General features: G+C 38.5%; 1 pseudogene; it reads right to left on the bottom strand.

Moving 5' to 3' along the window:
* The window catches only part of LOC138162714 (poly(A)-specific ribonuclease PNLDC1-like), a 74,103-nt pseudogene extending 57,548 nt beyond the window's left edge, over positions 1–16,555 (bottom strand).
* Between the last annotated feature and the right edge of the window lie 1,567 nt (positions 16,556–18,122).

Genomic DNA, 18,122 nt, shown 5'->3' with positions numbered 1-18,122 from the left:
ATCTATCTATCTATCTATCTATCTATCTATCTATCTATCTATCTATCTATCTATCATCTATCTCTCTATCTATCTATCATCTATCTATCCATCCATTTATCTGTATATGTATGTGTATGTATATGTGTATGTGTGTTTACATATATGCTTGTATATTCATTCATATGTATGCCTATTTATGTATACATATATGTACACACAGACATATATATGTATATGAATCCTGAGGTAATCAATTAATGAGGATTTAGTAACTTCTGCTTGAAGCTGACCTTATCTTAATCTATAGACTCAGGTCAGGTCTGAGTCCTCTGTGACAAGATCAGTAATAGGAGCAACCAGGGAAGATTTTTACTCGTTTGTGCTCTCTAAATGAGCATTACCAAACTTGAGAGGAAAATGATTAAAGGCCAAATGAACAAAATGTCATGATTCAGTTGAATGATGAATAGTCTTACAGAAAACCCTTATAAAAACTAGGGTAATGTTCTCTAGGTTCACAGACTTCTTTCAAGTGGTCTTGGCCATTATTTGTTCCAATAATAGCTTTAAAAGCACATTTCTGAGGACAAGGATGGAAGAATGAACAGAAAGGCTAGAATGAACAAGACTGGCAATCTGTTTCTGCTAAATTTAATGCAACCTCAGTGGGTGAGTCTGTGTGTGAGGATAGGAGGTAGTGGGATTGGAAGCCACAAACCAGTAATCCAAAAAAAAGGGGGGGGGGTCCTATTACTAGTTTTAAATAAGGCATAATTTTACTTAATGTAGATCTGGTATAACTAGCAGTTATTAGATTTGAAAACAGGAACCTAGTAGGAGGTCCAGGAGAGATGGCAGTATTTAAGGGTCTTGAGGGAGAGATGATTAAGGCAGAACCGAGGGCCAGAGGAATGAGACTGCTTTCTACTGAGGCAGAATGACTGCTTGAGGTGTTTTGTTTTGTAATTGGTCCTATGATTTTATTGGCTTAGGGTATTTCTCATCAGGAGGTTTTTGGTTTTTTTTTTTGTCTTTTCAATATTTTTAATTTATTTCATAAAACATTTCCCTATTGTTAAATTTTTAAAATTCTTTTTCTGTGTTTTCAATTCTTTAAATTTATTTCATAAAATATTTCCCTATTACTTGTTAATTTTTTTAATTCTTTTTTTTTAGATTTTGCATTTCGTATTTTCTTTCTCTTGTCCATCCCTCACCCCCTGAGAAGGCAAGCAATATGATATTGACTATACACGTGAAGTCATGCAAAATATTTCCATATTAGCCATGTTGCAAAAGAAAACACACACAAAAACCAAAAAATAAAATTAAAAAATAAGTATGCTTCAGTTCACACTCACTTCTCTCTGGAAATGAATAGTATTTTTCTTCATCAGTCCTTTGGAATTGTATTGTATCATTATCTTGATCAAAGAAGCTAAATCTTTCATAGCTGATCATTGTACAATATTGACCTTACTATATACAATGTTCTCCTCATTCTGCTTCACTTTGCATCAGTTCATATAAGTCTTCCCAAGTTTTTCTGAAATCATCCTACTTGTCATTTCTTATAGTACAATAGTATTCCATCACAATCATATACCACAATTTGTTCAGCTATTCCCCAATTGGTGGGCATCCCTTCAATTTCCATTTCTTTGCCACTGCAAAAAGAGCTGTTATAAATATTTTTTTTGTACAATTAGATCCTTTCACCTTTTCTTTGACCTCTTTGGAATATGGACCTAGCAGCAGTATTGCTGGATCAAAGAGTATGCACAGTTTTACAACCCTTGGGGGTAATGAGGACACTTCTACAATTTCAGATCAGCACCTGCTCTGCAACTTATAGTCTTAGACTAGAGTTACCTAGGGTGGGGGGTTGGAGGGAGTTGTTACTGATCAATCAGCAAACATTAATTAAGAACTTACTGTGAGGGGCGGCTAGGTGGTACAGTGAGTAGAGCACTATCCCTGGAGTCAGGGGGACCTGAGTTCAAATCCGACCTCAGATACTTAACACTTACTAGCTGTGTGACCTTGCGCAAGTCACTTAACCCCAATTGCCCTCCAAAAAAAAAGAACCTACTGTGTGCCAGGTGCTATGTTAAGCTCTGGGGGATACAATAAGGGGCAAAAATATGGTCCTTGTCCTCAAGGTACCTCATGGGTCCATACCTATTACATTCTAATGGGTGGATACAATATGGAAAAATTGTGTATACAAGATATATACAGTGTAAAATAGAATGGAATTTCAAATGGAAAGCACTGAGTAGAGTGGGGAGGAGACTGGGAAAGGCCTTTTGCAGAAGGTAGGAGTCTTGAAGGAAGTCAGGGGGCAGAGCATTCCAAGCATGGGAAACAGCCATTGAAGACCAGAATCGGGAGATGTGAGGAGTAGAAAGGCCAGTGTTACTAGATTGTAGAGAACACAGAGGAGAGTAAAGTATAACGGGACTGGAAAGGCAGGAAAGGGCCAGGTAGGGAAGGGTTTTAAAAGTCAGATAGAGGATTTTGTATTTCACCCTGCAGATAATAAGGAATCTTTGGAGCTCACTGAGCAAAAGTATTAAGTGACTTACTTAGGGTCACACAATCAGTATGTGTTGGAGGCAGGATCTGGATCTAAGATTTCCTGACACCAAGGCCTACTCCTTACCAACTATATGAGGATACCTCTCCAGATACTTTCTCCAGACACTAACTTGAAATAATAAGAATTAATTAAGCATCATCAAAAGGATAGAACTACCTGTAACTGACTAGTGAATATTCTTCAAAGAAACTACATAAAAAGAAGGGAGTTAAGGAAAAGAATGGGACATAGATACATCCTAGAAGGGTACAGTGGGTGGCTTTGAGGACAGGATAGTCGGAAACCAAGGAGAGTATTCTCAGGGACTGTACCTTCCTCCTTTTGAGGTCAGGGACCAGGGCAGGATGTGAGAAGGACAGAGAAGAAGTACAGCATATCCCAGGGTCATGGGAGATATTATGTGGTCCCACACTCAGAATAAAGGGTAGTAGGGGTGGCTAGGTGGTGCAATGAATAGAGCACTGGTCCAGGAGTCAGGAGGACCTGAGTTCAAATTCGGTCTCAGACACTTAACACAGAACTACCCATATGACCTTGGGAAAGTCACTTTACTGCAATTGCCCTTGCCTTCCCCTCAAAAAAAAAAAAAAGAAAAAGAAAAGAAAAAAGGGTAGTAGTTTCAGGAGAGCACTAAGAATCTACCAGAGAATGAGCGGTACAAGCCCTACTCTACCTTAGGCTAGTAGTCAGAGAGTCTATCTCTTATCATCTTAAACAGAGATGAGGGATATCAAGAGAAGGACCAGGGAGAGGAACCCCCAATAAACTATTCCACCAAAACTGGCTCCACTTTAGTTACACTAGTATGAGAACTCTGCTCTCTGTAAACGTATTTATTTATGTACTTTTGTAGTTTATTTTTTTTTCCTGTCTGATTTCCTAGTAAACTTCCCATTAAAAAAATTCCAACTTTCTCTTGATGGAAGTATGGGGAAAAGGTCAGGTTAGAGAAGGAGATGAAAGCAGGGCATCAAAGAACTTCAGAATTAGAAAGAACCATAATTAGCCCCCATGTGTGGAATTCAATCCCTTCTCACCTCTGTCTTTGGAATCTTGGATTTCCTTCCAGGATCAACTCAAATGCTCTTACCTGAAGCCTTTGCATGCTAGTACTTTCCCTCCAAAAGTACTTTGACTCTATGTTATATATATTTTGTATATAACTATCTATGTATATGTTGTACATCTCTTCTAGTCAGACTGTAAACTCCTTGAGGGCAAAAACTCTAGTCAATGTAATAACCAACCACAATTTGAAAGGATTAATTATGAAAACATGTTATCCATCTCCTGAAAGATAGGTGAAAGATTCTGAGTGCAGAAATAGACATACATACATGTCTATATGCACACATATACACATGTACACAAAACATACATATCTAGATATATACCTATACATACATGTATGTGTATATACATATATATTTACACGGAGACACAAACACATACACATGGCCAATGCAGAAATTTGTTTTGCTCTACTTTACATGTTTTAACAGAGATTTTATTTTTCTTTCTCAGTTGTGTGTAGAGGGGTTGGGAGGAAAGATGGATTTTTGCTGATTAAAAAAATGTAATTTGGGGGTGGGTAGGTGGAGCAGTGAATAAAGACCCGGCCCTGGAGTCAGGAGGACTGGAGTTCAAATGCAGCCTCAGACACTTAACACAAAAAACTAGCCATGTGACCTTGGGCAAGTCACTTCACCCCAACTGCCCTCCAAAAAGCAAAACAAAAAAAAACAAAAAAATGCAATTTTTCAAAAGAAAGGATTGTTATTTCTTTTCCCCTATCAAATAACTGACATTTATAGCTAGCATTGTAAAGCACTTGTAAATATTTCATTTTATCCTCATAATGACCTTGGGAGGTAGGTGCTATTAAGTTCATTGTACCCCCCCTACACACACACACACACACACACACACACACACACACACACACACACAGGCCTGCCAATAACAACAACAACAATAAAAATCCACCCATAACATAATCTTCTAAATAGCCACCTCCTAGTGCATGGACCTTGATGTTTATGGGACTACTAATGAGGATGTTGATTTTATTGTCACTTTTATACTCCTAGAGAAAGATGGTGGACTGGTAAAACATTTTTGTTGACTAGTAAATGTAAGTAATTACCTGCAGAACTGCTCTATGTCACAGACATGGTTCATATCACTAGAAAATCACAGATCTAGAATTGTAAAGGGACCTCAGATGTCATCCAACTCTTTCATTTTATAGATGAAGAAACAGACCTAGAGAGGCTAAGCAACCTTCCCAATATTATTGTTCAGTCATTTCAATTGTGTCTGACTCTCCACGACCACATTTGGGGTTTTCTTGGCAAAGAGACTGGAGTAGCTTGCCATTTCCTTTTCTAGCTCATTTTATAGATGAGGAAACTGAGGAAAACAGGGTTAAGTGTAGCCCCTTAGCTAATACTTGGTCTTTTCCTATCAAACACAAGACTAATTTAAGGCTTTGCAAATATTAAATACAGAAGATCATTATAAATAATGAATAGCATCAATGAAATTGAGATTAGAAGGAAAACAGGAAACTGAGGGGGAAAAATTACAGCAAGTTTCTCTGATAAAAGCTTCATTTCTCAAATGTAGAGAATTGAGTCAAATTTATGAGAGTATAAGTCATTGTTCAGGTGATAAATGGTCAAAGGGTTTGAACTGGCAGTTTTCAGAAGAAATTTAAAAGATCTAGAGTCATATGAAAAAATGCTCTAAATCACTATTGATTAGAGAAATACAAATTAAAACAATTCTGATGTATTATCTTATACCTATCAGATTGGCTAATATGATAGAACAGGGAAATGACAAAGGTTGGGGGTGGATGTGGGAAAACTGGGACACTAATATACTGTTGTTGGTGGAATTATGAACTGATCCAACCATCCTAGAGAGTAATTGGAAACTATGCCCAAAGGGCTACAAAACTGGGCATACCCTTTTACTCAGCAATACCACTACTAGGTCTGTGTCCCAAAGAGATCAAAGAAAAAGGAAAAGGATCTATATGCTAAAAAATATTTATAGCTCTTTTTGTTGTGTCAAAGAATTGGAATTGAGGGGATGCTCATCAATTGGGTAGTGCCTGAACAAGTTTGTGATAGAGTACTATCGTATTATAAGAAAAGACAAAAAGGATAATTTCAGAAAAACTTAGGAAAACATATATGAACTGGTGCAAGGTGAAGTGAGCAGAACCAGGAGAGCATTGTACATAGTAACATCAATATTGTAAAATGATCAACTGTGAATGACTTAGTTATTCTCAGCAATACAATGATCCATGGCAATTCTAAAGGACTAATGATGAAAAATGCTATCCATACTGAGATAAAGAACTGATGGAGTCTGAATGCAGATTGAAACAATTTTAAACTTTATTTTTCTTGCTTTTTTTTGGTAACATGGCTAATAATGGAAGCATATTTTTATTTCCAATAGCATGTAAAAACAAATTCTAACATTAATTAAAAAAATTAAATTTCAAATTCTCTCCCTCCTTCTCCACCCTTATTGAGATGGCAAGCAATTTGATATAGGTTATACATGTGCAATCATGCAAAACATATTTTTATATTAATCATGTTGTGAAAGAAAACACGGAGGGGCAGCTAGGTGGCGCAGTGAATAGAGTGCCAGCCCTGGAATCAGGAGGACCTGAGTTCAAATTCGGCCTCAGACACTTAACACTTACTAACCGTGTGACCTTGGGCAAGTCACTTAACCCCAACTGCCCTGCAAAAAAAAAGAAAACACAGACCTCCCCAAAACCAAACAAAGCCCACCATGAAAAAAATAAAGTGAAAAATAGTATGCTTTGATCTGCATTCAGTCTTCATCATTTCTTCTGTATTCTCTTCCTCCTTTGTTAGAATCCCTAGTTTTCTTCAACACTTAGGTTAAATGCCATCGATTGCCAGAGGTCTTTCTTTATCCTCCAACTTTCAGACCTGGTTTTTGGCGCCATGCTAAATTTTTAGGGTTATCTTCCATCTTCTCGGTATATATCTTGCATATCCCATATATATAAATATATGTGTATATTTATATACACACACACACACACATATCTCCCTTGAATATCCCACTTTTATACATGTTGGTTCTGTCATTAGAATGCAAGCTCCTTGAGCACAGGGATTTTTTGTTTGTTCATTCTTGCTTTTTTTTTTATATTCCCAGCTCTTAGCACAGTCTGGCATATAATAATTGCTAAATAAGTGCTTATTGACTGATTTCTTCCATTCCTGTGATTTCTCATCTATGTATAATTTGTAGCTAATATATTCTGCTTTTTTGTGTTACCCTAGAGACAGTCATCCTACATGTGCCACTATTGATGACCCCATCAGGGAGTGGGTAGGAGATGAAGTGGGAGGGGCACATTTATTAAATCATTTCCTAGAAAAGAGCAGTAAATTATTGGCTGATGGTCATACACATAGGCAGGTTAAACACATCTTTCTGGAACAAAATACACATCCTTTTTTTGTTCTCTATTTTCAATTGACAGCAGTGAATCATGAGAAATGGGGACTTAAATGAGGATAAATACTCTCTTTGTTTTCTTGGTTGCTAAATTCAGACTCTGCCCGAACCTACAAAATGGGTGAAAATCACACAATATGTGGTGAAGTAAAAATAAACAGCCACCATGGGAATCACTGCTATCACAGAATATGTGCATAATAAAATGGATCTTTAAAAAAGAAATTTTATTAATGCCTCTTTTTTTACATCAATCTTTTTTTTTTTTCCAAATTCCCCCCCCCCCCACTTCTCCCACAGAAGTAATTTCTAGGTACCACTACCATGATCCTTCCACTGTAAAAGAGTGAAATGGTTAAGCAAAACTGATACACAGTGCCCAACCATATATGTGACTCTCCAAATCCATAGTTGCCCACCTGTCTGTTGAAAAGAGGGAAATCTAATTCCTTGTGTCTTCGCCATAGTCAGTATTGGTGATTGTAATTGTTCAACATTTGGCTTCATTGTAATGTACATTTAAAAGTTTTTACAGTGTAGTAATTGTGTATATGGTCTTCATGGTTCTCTTCACTTTATATCAGTTCATACAAATTTTCCTATGTTTCCTCATAAGTTTGTTGTTATTAAGTTGTTTCAGTCATGTCTGACTTCATGACTTCATTCAGAATTTTCATGGTAAAGATACTGGAGTGGTTTGCCATCTCCTCCAGTTTTTTTTGTGGATGAGGAAACTGAGGCAAACAAAGGTAAGTGACATACCCAGGGTCACACAGCTAATAAGTGTCTGAGGCCAGATTTGAACTTGGAAAGATGAGCCTTCCTGACTCCAGACCCAGCACTCTATCAAGTATGTCACATACTTGTCCTTTTTTTACAATAATATCTCATTATGTACACATTCCAGCCATTCCCCAGTTGATGAGCCCTCATTTTATTTTCACTTTTATTTTAGTTATCACAAAATGTGTTACTATGAATATTTTGGTATATATGGAGTCTTCTTTTCTGTCCTTGACCTCTTAAGGGTATCTACCCAAAATAAGATTGGCTTTGTGAATAGCATACTATTAACAGAGAGAGGTAGCCATCTTACCTTGAATACAAGAAGTACTTTAACTTCTCTGAGACTCAGTTTCTTCATCTGTGAAATGGGTGTAATATCCGACTCACAGAATTTGTTGAGTAAAGCACTTTTTAATCTTTAAAATGCGAATTAAATGTAAGCTATTATCATCTTCCAAACTACTGATTCATTCTATCACCATTTACTGAGACCTATTATGAAAAAAAAACACCATGTTATGCTTTTAGGGGAGATATAAAAACAATTAAGACAGAGTCTCTGGCCTCAGTGTTAATTCACTTGAGGATGCTAAAATTGGGAGAGACTTCAGAGATATTCTAATCCAATCCTCCTGTATCCACCAGTTTCATAAATCACTTCTTTTGACCACAGCCTCTCTCAATCTTCCCTCCCTTCTATCAGCTCTCTCCCTTTTCTTTCCTTTTCCTTTTACTATTTCTATTCCCTTCTTTCTAACCACCCCCTCCCTTTTCTTTCCCATTTCCCCTCCTACTGCCTGTAGGGCAAGTTAGATTTCTATATCTAACTAAGTATGTTATTCCCTCCTTGAACCAAGTCCAATAAGAGTAAAGTTCAAGCAATGCTCATCTTTTTCCTTTCTTTTCCTCTGCTGTAATATGTTTTTGTGCCTCTTCATGTGATATAATTTACCCTTTTCTGCCTCCTCCTTTCCTCTTCTCCCATTATAATCTCTTTTCACACATTAATTAGGTTTTTAATCATCATATCAGTTAATTTATATCCTCACCCTCTGTCTATGTATATCCCTTTTAAATGTTGCAATAAAGATACAATTCTCAAGAGTTACAAGTATCATCTTCCCATGTAGGTATGTAAACAGTTTACTGTTATTGAATAACATTTTTTTTTCTTTCCTGTTTATCTTCTTATGCCTCTTTTGAGTCTTTATTTGAAGATCAGATTTTCTGTTGAGCTCTTGTCTTTTCATCAGGAAGGTCTGGAAGTCTCTTAGTTCATTGAATTTCCACATCTTTTCCTGGAAGACTATGCTCAATTTTGCTAGGTAGTTGATTCTTGATTGTAGTCTAAGCTCCTTTGCTTTATGGAATATCATATTCTAAGCCCTCTGATCTTTTAATGTAGAAGCTGCAAGATCTTGTGTGATCCTGACTGTGGTTGCATGATATTTGAATTGTTTCTTTCTTGCTGCTTGCCGTATTTTCTCCTTGATCTGATAACTCTGGAATTTGGCTATAATATTCCTTGGCATTTTCAATTTGTGATCTCTTTCAAGAGGTGATTATTGGTGGATTCTTTCAATGATTATTTTACCCTCTGGTTCTAGGGTCTTGGGGCAATTTTTCTTGATGATTTCTTGGAAAATGCTGTCCAGGCTTTTTTTTTTTTTATTATGGCTTTTGGGTAGACCAATAATTCTTAAATTATCTCTCTTGGATCTATTTTCTAGGCCATTTGTTTTTCCAATGAGGGTATTTTACATTTTCTTCTATTTTTTCATTCTTTTGATTTTGTTTGACTGATTGATGTCTCATAGAATCATTAGCTTCCATTGTTTTCTTCATTTAGCTTTTGTACCTCCTTTTCCATTTGGCCAATTCTACTTTTTAAGGAGTTATTTCCTTTAGCACACTTTTCCCCTCCATTTTGTCTATTGTATTTTAAAGGAAATGTTCAGTTTTTCTCCTACCTCTCTAATTTGACTTTTAAAATCCTTTTTGAACTCTTCCAAGAAGGCTTTTTTGGGCTGGAGACCAATTCATATTCCCCTTTGAGGTTTCAGATGTGGGTATAGTGACAATCCTGTCCTCTTCTGAATTTGTATTTTGATCTTCCTTGTCCCCATAATAAGAATTTATTGTCTTTGTTTTTCTATGTTGCTTTTTGCTCATGGTGTTTGCCTTTTTTTCTGGCTTTTAAAGTTGATCTCTGCTTCTGGGGCACTGGGGACACTGTCCCACACTTCTTGTACTGGGGGCTAGGAGCCTGGTTATTGACTTTGTGTGCTAAGGCCTTAGTTTTTGGCAGCTGGAGACAGCAGAGGCTGTAGCTTACCTGGTGCTGAGCTGGAGCTGGTTGTGTGCTGATGCCAGGTGGGGTTTTACTGTGTTTCCCCCAGGTTATACTGAAGCTCACAGGGTGAGGTATGGGGGTGGGGGTGGTCTGGCTACTGAATTGCCTCCTTGCCTGGGGCTGTGCTAGAGTACGAATAGGCTCAGCTGCTGGTGGATATCCAGGCACTGCACAAGTGGTGATTCTCCATCATGATATCTGCTGGTTTCCTTATCTTAGTGAAGCCATGTTGGGGGTTCCTGGTGTTGTTGCTTCCCTGCGCCACTGCCCTGGGACTCAGGATCTCCCACTAGTTTGTGGAGGTGAGCCTTGCCAGGAAGCCTTTTATCCTGTACTAATCCCCTTCAGCCATAGTAAAAGGGACCTTTCCTGTTAATCTCCCTAGCCTCATGAGTTAAAAAAACTGCTGAACCCCATCTTTCTGCTGGCCTCATTGTTCTAGGATTTTTCCTTGGGTGGTATTTTCTGGGTTTTAAAGGTTAGTAAGGGAGAGTGAAAGTGAATTACTGCTTACTCCATCATATTGGCTCCTAGAAGTGTCCTATAAATCACTTCTACAACTGGAATGTCTCAGTTGATTATGCACTATTCTCCCTTATACACAATATACTTTTGCCAAACTAGCCTATTTACTATTCCTTACCTAAGACATTTTATCTCCCACCTCTTTGCTTTTGTCTAGGTTTTTCTCCATGCCTGGAACACTCTCCCTTCTCATCTCTACTTCTTGGACACCCACACTGCCTTCAAGGTTTAATTGAAGTACCACCTTCTTCAAGACCAACTTGAAGCCATTCTTAATTTTTTCAGTTTTTAATTTTCCACCAGATTAATTTGTATTTATCCTGCATTTACTTACCCATGTACATATTGTTTTTTTCCCCAGTAGAAATTATTCTTGTCTTTTTAAATTTGCATCCCCAGTGCCCAGTACAATACCTGGCTCAGAGTAGGAACTTAATGAATGCTTGTTGAATAATTAATTTGCCGTGTAGGAATTTGGCTATATCAGATAATACTCCAACAAATAGGATTCTTTTCTTGTGCTTGGGAATGCTATGATACATATCTCTGGAGGTACCCTTTGGTCTTATGTTTTTAAACTCATGTTCTGAAATCAGCGTTATCAACTGTTCTCAGTCTATATTAGAATGCTAACCATGACCTCTAAAGTCCAAATGGATGAAGTCAAGTTATTCTAAAGGCCAGAGATGGAGAGACTCAGAGCTCCTTGACTTATCTATTGCAAAGAAACTGGAATTTGAATTCCTTCAGGAAATGGTACAAAGCCCATGATTTTTGTCTGACTTCTTGATAGGTATGGCTATCTTAGGGTATTTCCTGTCACCTAGGAGAAATGACACTGATATTTACCTGGTCTGGCAGGGACTTAGCCTTTAATCTCTCAGGTTTGTCCTTTGGTCTCTATTCCTGTGGCTATTCTCTGTTTTTTATTCATATCATGAGTTCTCCTACTTCGATGTTTTTGCCCAGGCTCTTCCCCATATCTGGAATGCTTTCCTTTCTAACCTTTACTCCGTAGACTCTCAAGGTTATTTCACAGCATCGTTTAGGGGCTCCCTTCTATATGAGTCTTTTCCTGAGTCTCCTTTTCCTAGTGCTTAGTACTGTTTAGTCATTCAGTCTTGCACAACCCTATGTGACCCCATGGACATTGTCCACGGGGTTTTCTTTTTTTTTCTTTTTGGAGGTGATTGGGGTTAAGTAACTTGCCCAAGGTTACAGGGCTAGTATTTTTTTTTTTTTGTGGGTGTTAATTGTCTGAGGCCAAACCGAACTCAGGTCCTCCTGACTCTGGGCTGGTACTTTCCTCACTGTGTCACCTAGCCGCCCCTTCTTATTCTTTTTTTCTTAATATTTTTTTTCCTTTTTTGGAGGGGGGAGGGCTGGGCAATTGGTGTTAAGTGACTTGCCCAGGGTCACATGGCTAGTAAGTGTTAAGTGTCTGAGACTGGATTTGAACTCAGGTCCTCCTGACCCCAGGGTTGGTGCTCTATTATTATTTACTGCCCCACCTGGCTGCCCCCATGGGGTTTTCTTGACAAAGATGTCAGAGTGGTTTGCCATTTCCTCCTCTAATGTGTCCCCATTTTTTAGATGAGGAACTGAGACAAATAGGGGTTAAATGACTTACCCAGGGTAACATGGCTGATAAGTGTCTGAGACCAGATTTGAACTTGGGAAGATGATTCTTCCTAACTCCAGGCCCAGTGCTCTATATACTGTATCACCCAACTGCCTTAGTAGTCTAGTATTAGCTCCCTACAAATTATTTTTTATTTGTTTTATATATATTTAGTATTTACCAATATGTGTATATGCAATTACTGTCCCTCCCCCCAGTAGAATGTAATATCCTTGAGGTCAGAGTCTTGCACAGTATCTGGTATACAACAGTCACTTAATAAGTACTTGTCAAATTGAATTGAATTGATACCACCCTTGTACAGGTTCACCTCTTATCTCATTACAGCAATCAGTCACTTTCAGCCAGTTACTTTGACTCTGGACTTTTTCTGTTTTAATCCATTGTGCACATACATCACTGCCAGATAAAATGTCCTAAATATGTGTCATTCCCAGGCCTACCAACCTATGACAGCTCTTTGTTATTCATCAGACTAAGACCCAACTCCTCAGCTTGATATTCAGGCTTTCTATCAATAGGTCCCACCCTGCCTCAACCTTATCTCTCCCACTTGCCTAACAGCTACCCATTGCTCCAGTTAAACCAGTTCCTTCCAATGTTCTTATCTTTGCTCAAGCCTATCCCTTATTAATTTGCCTCCCTCAAGCAGTAATCTCCATCAGAGGATCCTTCAGAAGAAAGTGCTTCCAAAACTAGAAAATGCTAATAATTTGTTGTTGTTGTTGTTCAGTCATGTCCTACTCTTCATGGTCTACTCTTTGTGGGCTTATTTGTGGTTTTCTTGGCAAAGATACTGGAGTGGTTTGGCATTTTCTTCTCCAGCTCATTTTACAAATGAGGAAACTGAGGCAAACAGGGTTAAGGGACTTGCCCAGGTTAACACAGCTAGTAAGCATCTGAGACCAGATTTGAACTCAGGAAGATGAGTCTTCCTGACTCCAGGCCCATCACTCTATCTAATGGGGTACAAGCTCTGGGAAACTCCTTGAACTTTGATTGAATCTTTCCATTTGATGAGGCATTTACCTGTATCAGCAAGCACCCCAGCATCCCCAGGGTGTCTGCCAACACAAGTTCTTGGATCTGCTTTGATAAAGGAAAGCAACTCAAAATGGGTTAACAAGCTTACTTTAATCAGTCAAACATATATCATTTACCTAGTTCAGGGGAAAAAGGTCAGTACCCCAAACTTCAGAGTATACAGACAGAATTATCAAGACAGAGAAACAGCTCCAGTAGACAAGTTTCCAAACTGTCTAACCATTACATCCATACCAAATCAACATCTGGGTTTTTCAAAGGGGGGGGGGGCTCTCAACAATGGCTTCCCATAGTTTCATCTGATCAAATCACAGAACACTTCTCAAAGTGAGCCCCAAGACAAAGCTACACATCAGGGCTTATATATCCTTCTCCTGGCTCAGAGAATGTAACAACCTTCTGTACCCACTGGCCAATCAAAAAGTATTTACTGAAAAACAAGCCTCCCACCCCAGGCTCCAGGTGCACTTTAGCCTAGGGGCAGGGAAGATCCTAAAAATTTACATTGCTATTACATTACCTGAGGCCATAAGACTTTCATTATAGCTAGGCCCAAATCTCTTATTCTTACTAGCCAACCCTCCATTGTCCAACTACTTCCCACCCTTGATTGTCCCAAAATATCTATACCCAAATCTGTTACCCTTAAACTAGCCTGGCCCTCCATCGTCTGTCATCTCCTGGTAGCCTCCAGCTATTTCCCACTCTTTATCTCTCATTACTGGAGTTTGACCTCATTTGACTGAAGACCCTCCCCAAACTCCTCCTGTAGACTAACCCTATATTCCTCCCACAACCTTTTTGTATATAAGCTTCATCTTGTCTCCATGAAGGGGCCAAGAATTATCTAGCCCAGACTTGCTCTGTGTCAGATTATTCTGGCCTGCTTTTCCAATACAAGCATCAGATACTTAGGCTCCTTAAGAGTCTGCCTGTTATGGTGAATCTTTAATAAACTTTGCTTTACTTTGGCTGAGAAAAGACCTGAGTTAAATTCATTCAGCAGAACCCGGTGTATTGGTATTTTGGGGTCTCGAGCACCCCTAACCTTAAACTTTGACATATCCACTATATCACCAAGCTGCCCCACTGATAATAGTGAGTTGTTAATAAATATGAATTGCTATTTTTTTGTTTAGAATGCCCTTACTTCTGTTAATTCAATTATCATTTTCAGTAATCTCCATAAAAACTTACATGACTATTCTAATTCACATTGACAACTCTTTTTAGTAGAATCATAGAACTTTACAAATGAAATCAAATGAAATAAAAAAATATGATTCTGTGATAGTTCCTCTTGCATATAGTAGCAGCAGCAACAGCATCTATAATAGTAGTAGTAGTAGTGATGAAAGACAAGGGTACCAAAATGTTGAGCCACCTGAATGTTGAGGTGAAAGTGCATGTGTATCTCAGTGTCATCTTGAAAGAATTCACTCAGACTGGCTCCAAGTCAAGTAAAGGCATTTATTTAGGGTTCATGTACCCAGTGGGCTCTTCTCCACTAAGGAGACAGCTGACTCTTAAGGGAGGCAGCTCCTTAAGGGAGATGTCTACTTGAAGGAGACTTTCAGGTCAGAAAGGAGAAGCTAGGGATTCTTATGGAATGCTGTATGGGCAGGGGAAGGAGGTAATCAGAGATATGCAGGCAAGGGTTAGTAGCTCAGAGTTTTGATTCCATTGTCCAGCCCTTTTGCCTATTGGAGAGCAAATGTTAATTTCATCATCTCCAGAAAGGCTTCAGCTAATCAGTAGTAGTTATAATAGTATTAGTATTAGTAGTATAGTAACCTAACTTGTCTTCTTTTCAATTCCTCTTCAGGATATACTCCTGACTCTCTGGAGTCATTCTACCCCTAGACTTCACAGTTATAAGTACCTTCCTCACAGATCCTCCATTAAAAAAAAAGATATTTTGTTTTCCCTAGTTTGATATAAAGACAATTTTTAACATTAATTTTAAAAGAATTTAGAGTTCCAAATTTTCTCTCTCCCTCCCTCATGTCCCCTCTCCCTGAGATAGTAGGCGATTTGATATAGGTTATTCGTGTTCAATCATACAAAACATGTTACCATATTAACCATGTTGTGAAAGAATACAGACCCATTGGGGAGGGAGATACATGAAAAAATACAGAAAATGAAAAATAGTATGCATCTCCATCAGTCTTTCTTTGGAGGCAGATAGCATTTTTTATCATGAGTCTTTCAGGATAGTCTTGGATTATTGTATTGCTGAGAATAGCTAAGTCATTCACAGTTGATCATTGTACAATATTGCTCTTACTGTGTACAATGTTCTCCTGGGTCAGCTCCTGTCACTTTGCGTCAGCACATATAGGTCTTCCCAGGTTTTTCTGAAATCATACTGTTCATCATCTCTTAAAGTACAATATCACAGTCATATACCACAACTTGTCCAGTCATTACATGACATCCCCTCAATTTCCAGTTCTTTGTAACCACAAAAAGAACTGCTAAGAAATATTTTTGTACAAATAGGTTCTTCCCCCTCCCCCTTTTAAAAATCTCTTTTGGGCACATCACTGGGCCCACACTCAATCAAATTCTTTCACATGTGGTGGACTTGTAGGTACTTGAGCTTCATTGGCTTAGCATTGGAGAGACCAGGGTCAAGGTCTCAGTGAGGTATCAGGGCAGGACATTAGAGGAGGAAGAGCTATTCATTCTAGAAATTTCTCTCAGGTTTTAGTCTGTGGTTTACATAGTGTCCAGCTGCTCAAAATAAATTCACTTTATGGAAGGGACTGTCATTAGTGAGTCAGACACCAGGATACAGGTGAGTTCTTGGGTCCTGGGCAGCATCGACCTTCTGTCTCCTTTCATGTGCTAAGCGTACTCATTGTGCAGTTGTCTCTGCTCATTTCTGGGAGAGGATATTCATCTCTCTGCTCTTTGTAACTTGATTTGCAAAGGAATCTAGCAGCCCATCAGGATAACTGCTGTGCTTTGTAAATGTCAGATGGCTTCCTGGGCTATTTAGCTGCCTGCTGCATCCTTACACATCTCTAGTCAGCTCTTTGTTACTTAGATGTCGAGAGAGCTCCATTCCGGTCCCCCTCACTCCCCACATCCCGTCAACAAAATTTAAAAGACACATCTTGCTCCTGCCTGGGCTGAGTTTTTGCTTTTTCTTCTATTGGTGTTTTTTTCTTGTTTTCTGACAAATGCCATTTAGGGCCTTTTAATATATTCTTGGCCTCTCCTTTCTTTCTATTAAGCTTCAGTGTCCAAAGATGTTGAATCATTAGTACCTTGAAGGTGTGGCCCAAGTCACAGCTATCTTTCCAATCCCTTGAAGTGCATATCACAGGGTGGAACTCACAGTAGCCACTTAATCTTTAAAGGAATTATGGACTCTTTCCCCTGGGATGCTTGGCATTAACTGATAACAGTTACTTCCCTCTAGAATCTTTACCCTTTTGAAATGTGTACCTCTTCTTTTTTGTTTTTTGTTTTTAAATTTGATAGTATTTTAGTTTTTCTAATTGCATGCAAAGAGAATTTTAAACATTCATATTTTTAAAAAGATTTTGAGCTCCAAATTTTTCTCCCTCTTTCCTTCTTCTCTCCCCTCTCCAAGACAGCAAGCAATCCGATATAAGTTATAGTAAGTCTTGCTAGGAGAAACTAAGTTGCCTTTAGTAGCAACCAGGTGAGATTCATAATTGAAGAATTCAGAGTGAATGGTCAAAAGACATACTGGGGGAAGCAGTTCCGTATTCAACACATTGGTCTGTGCCGTTTTTAAGTCTTTTTTTTCTTTCTTTTTTTTTTTTTTTGTCATTTTGGAGGGGTCAGGGCAGGGCAATTGGGGTTAAGTGACTTGCCCAATGTCACACAGCTAGTAAGTGTTAAGTGTCTGAGGCAGGATTTGAACTCAGGTCCTCCTGACTCCAGGGTAGGTGCTCTATTCACTGTGCCACCTATCTGCCCCCTAAGTCTTTCTATAGAAGGTTCACAGTTCACTGTTGGTGAATAGGGTGAATAAGTGAATAGGGTGGATAGGTGAATAAGTGAGAGAGAGAGGGAGAGAGAGAGAATATAGTTAGTCTCCATTTTTGTCATTTCAGAGGCAAGAGTCTCACAGATGCTGTGTTCCTCTGCATCAATTGGAGATGAGATTGCTTTCATTTAGGAAATGTATACTGAGAATGTTTCTAATGTCTGAAGTTTCCTGTTATGTTCCAATTAAATGCATTTTTTTTTCAGTTAGTGATTCTAAGCTGCTGTTTTCTGGGGTTTCTGTTGATATGGTAATAACTGAGTACCCAGACCTGAGTCTGACCTTAAAGGTTCCCTATTTCACATGGGAATGGAAGCTTAAGCCTTGTGAGAAACTCTTCCAAAAAGTATCCTTTTTGAACATAAATTCAAGTTAGTGAGAAGCTAGTGCTGACTGGTACATAGGTGATACTTATTTTACATTACTACCTATCAAGGAAACTATGTTTGAATCAAATTGGATTACAAGTTGTTACCTGAATTCAATATGCCTTCTCTTGTCTTTGAATTCATACAAGCTTAGAATGCATTCTCTGTGTGTGTGTGTTTCAGAAACCCCTTCTTCTCTCAAGGCTCTGCTTAGGTACCATTTCCAACATGATCCCTCCAGCTTCTCGTGTTCTCCCCTCCTCAAA

Source organism: Petaurus breviceps, unplaced genomic scaffold, assembly GCF_028583685.1.
Source record: "Petaurus breviceps papuanus isolate PSGF00001 unplaced genomic scaffold, PetGlider_PUasm1.0 120, whole genome shotgun sequence".
NCBI lineage: Eukaryota > Metazoa > Chordata > Mammalia > Diprotodontia > Petauridae > Petaurus > Petaurus breviceps.
This window is presented reverse-complemented; position numbering and strand designations above follow the sequence as displayed.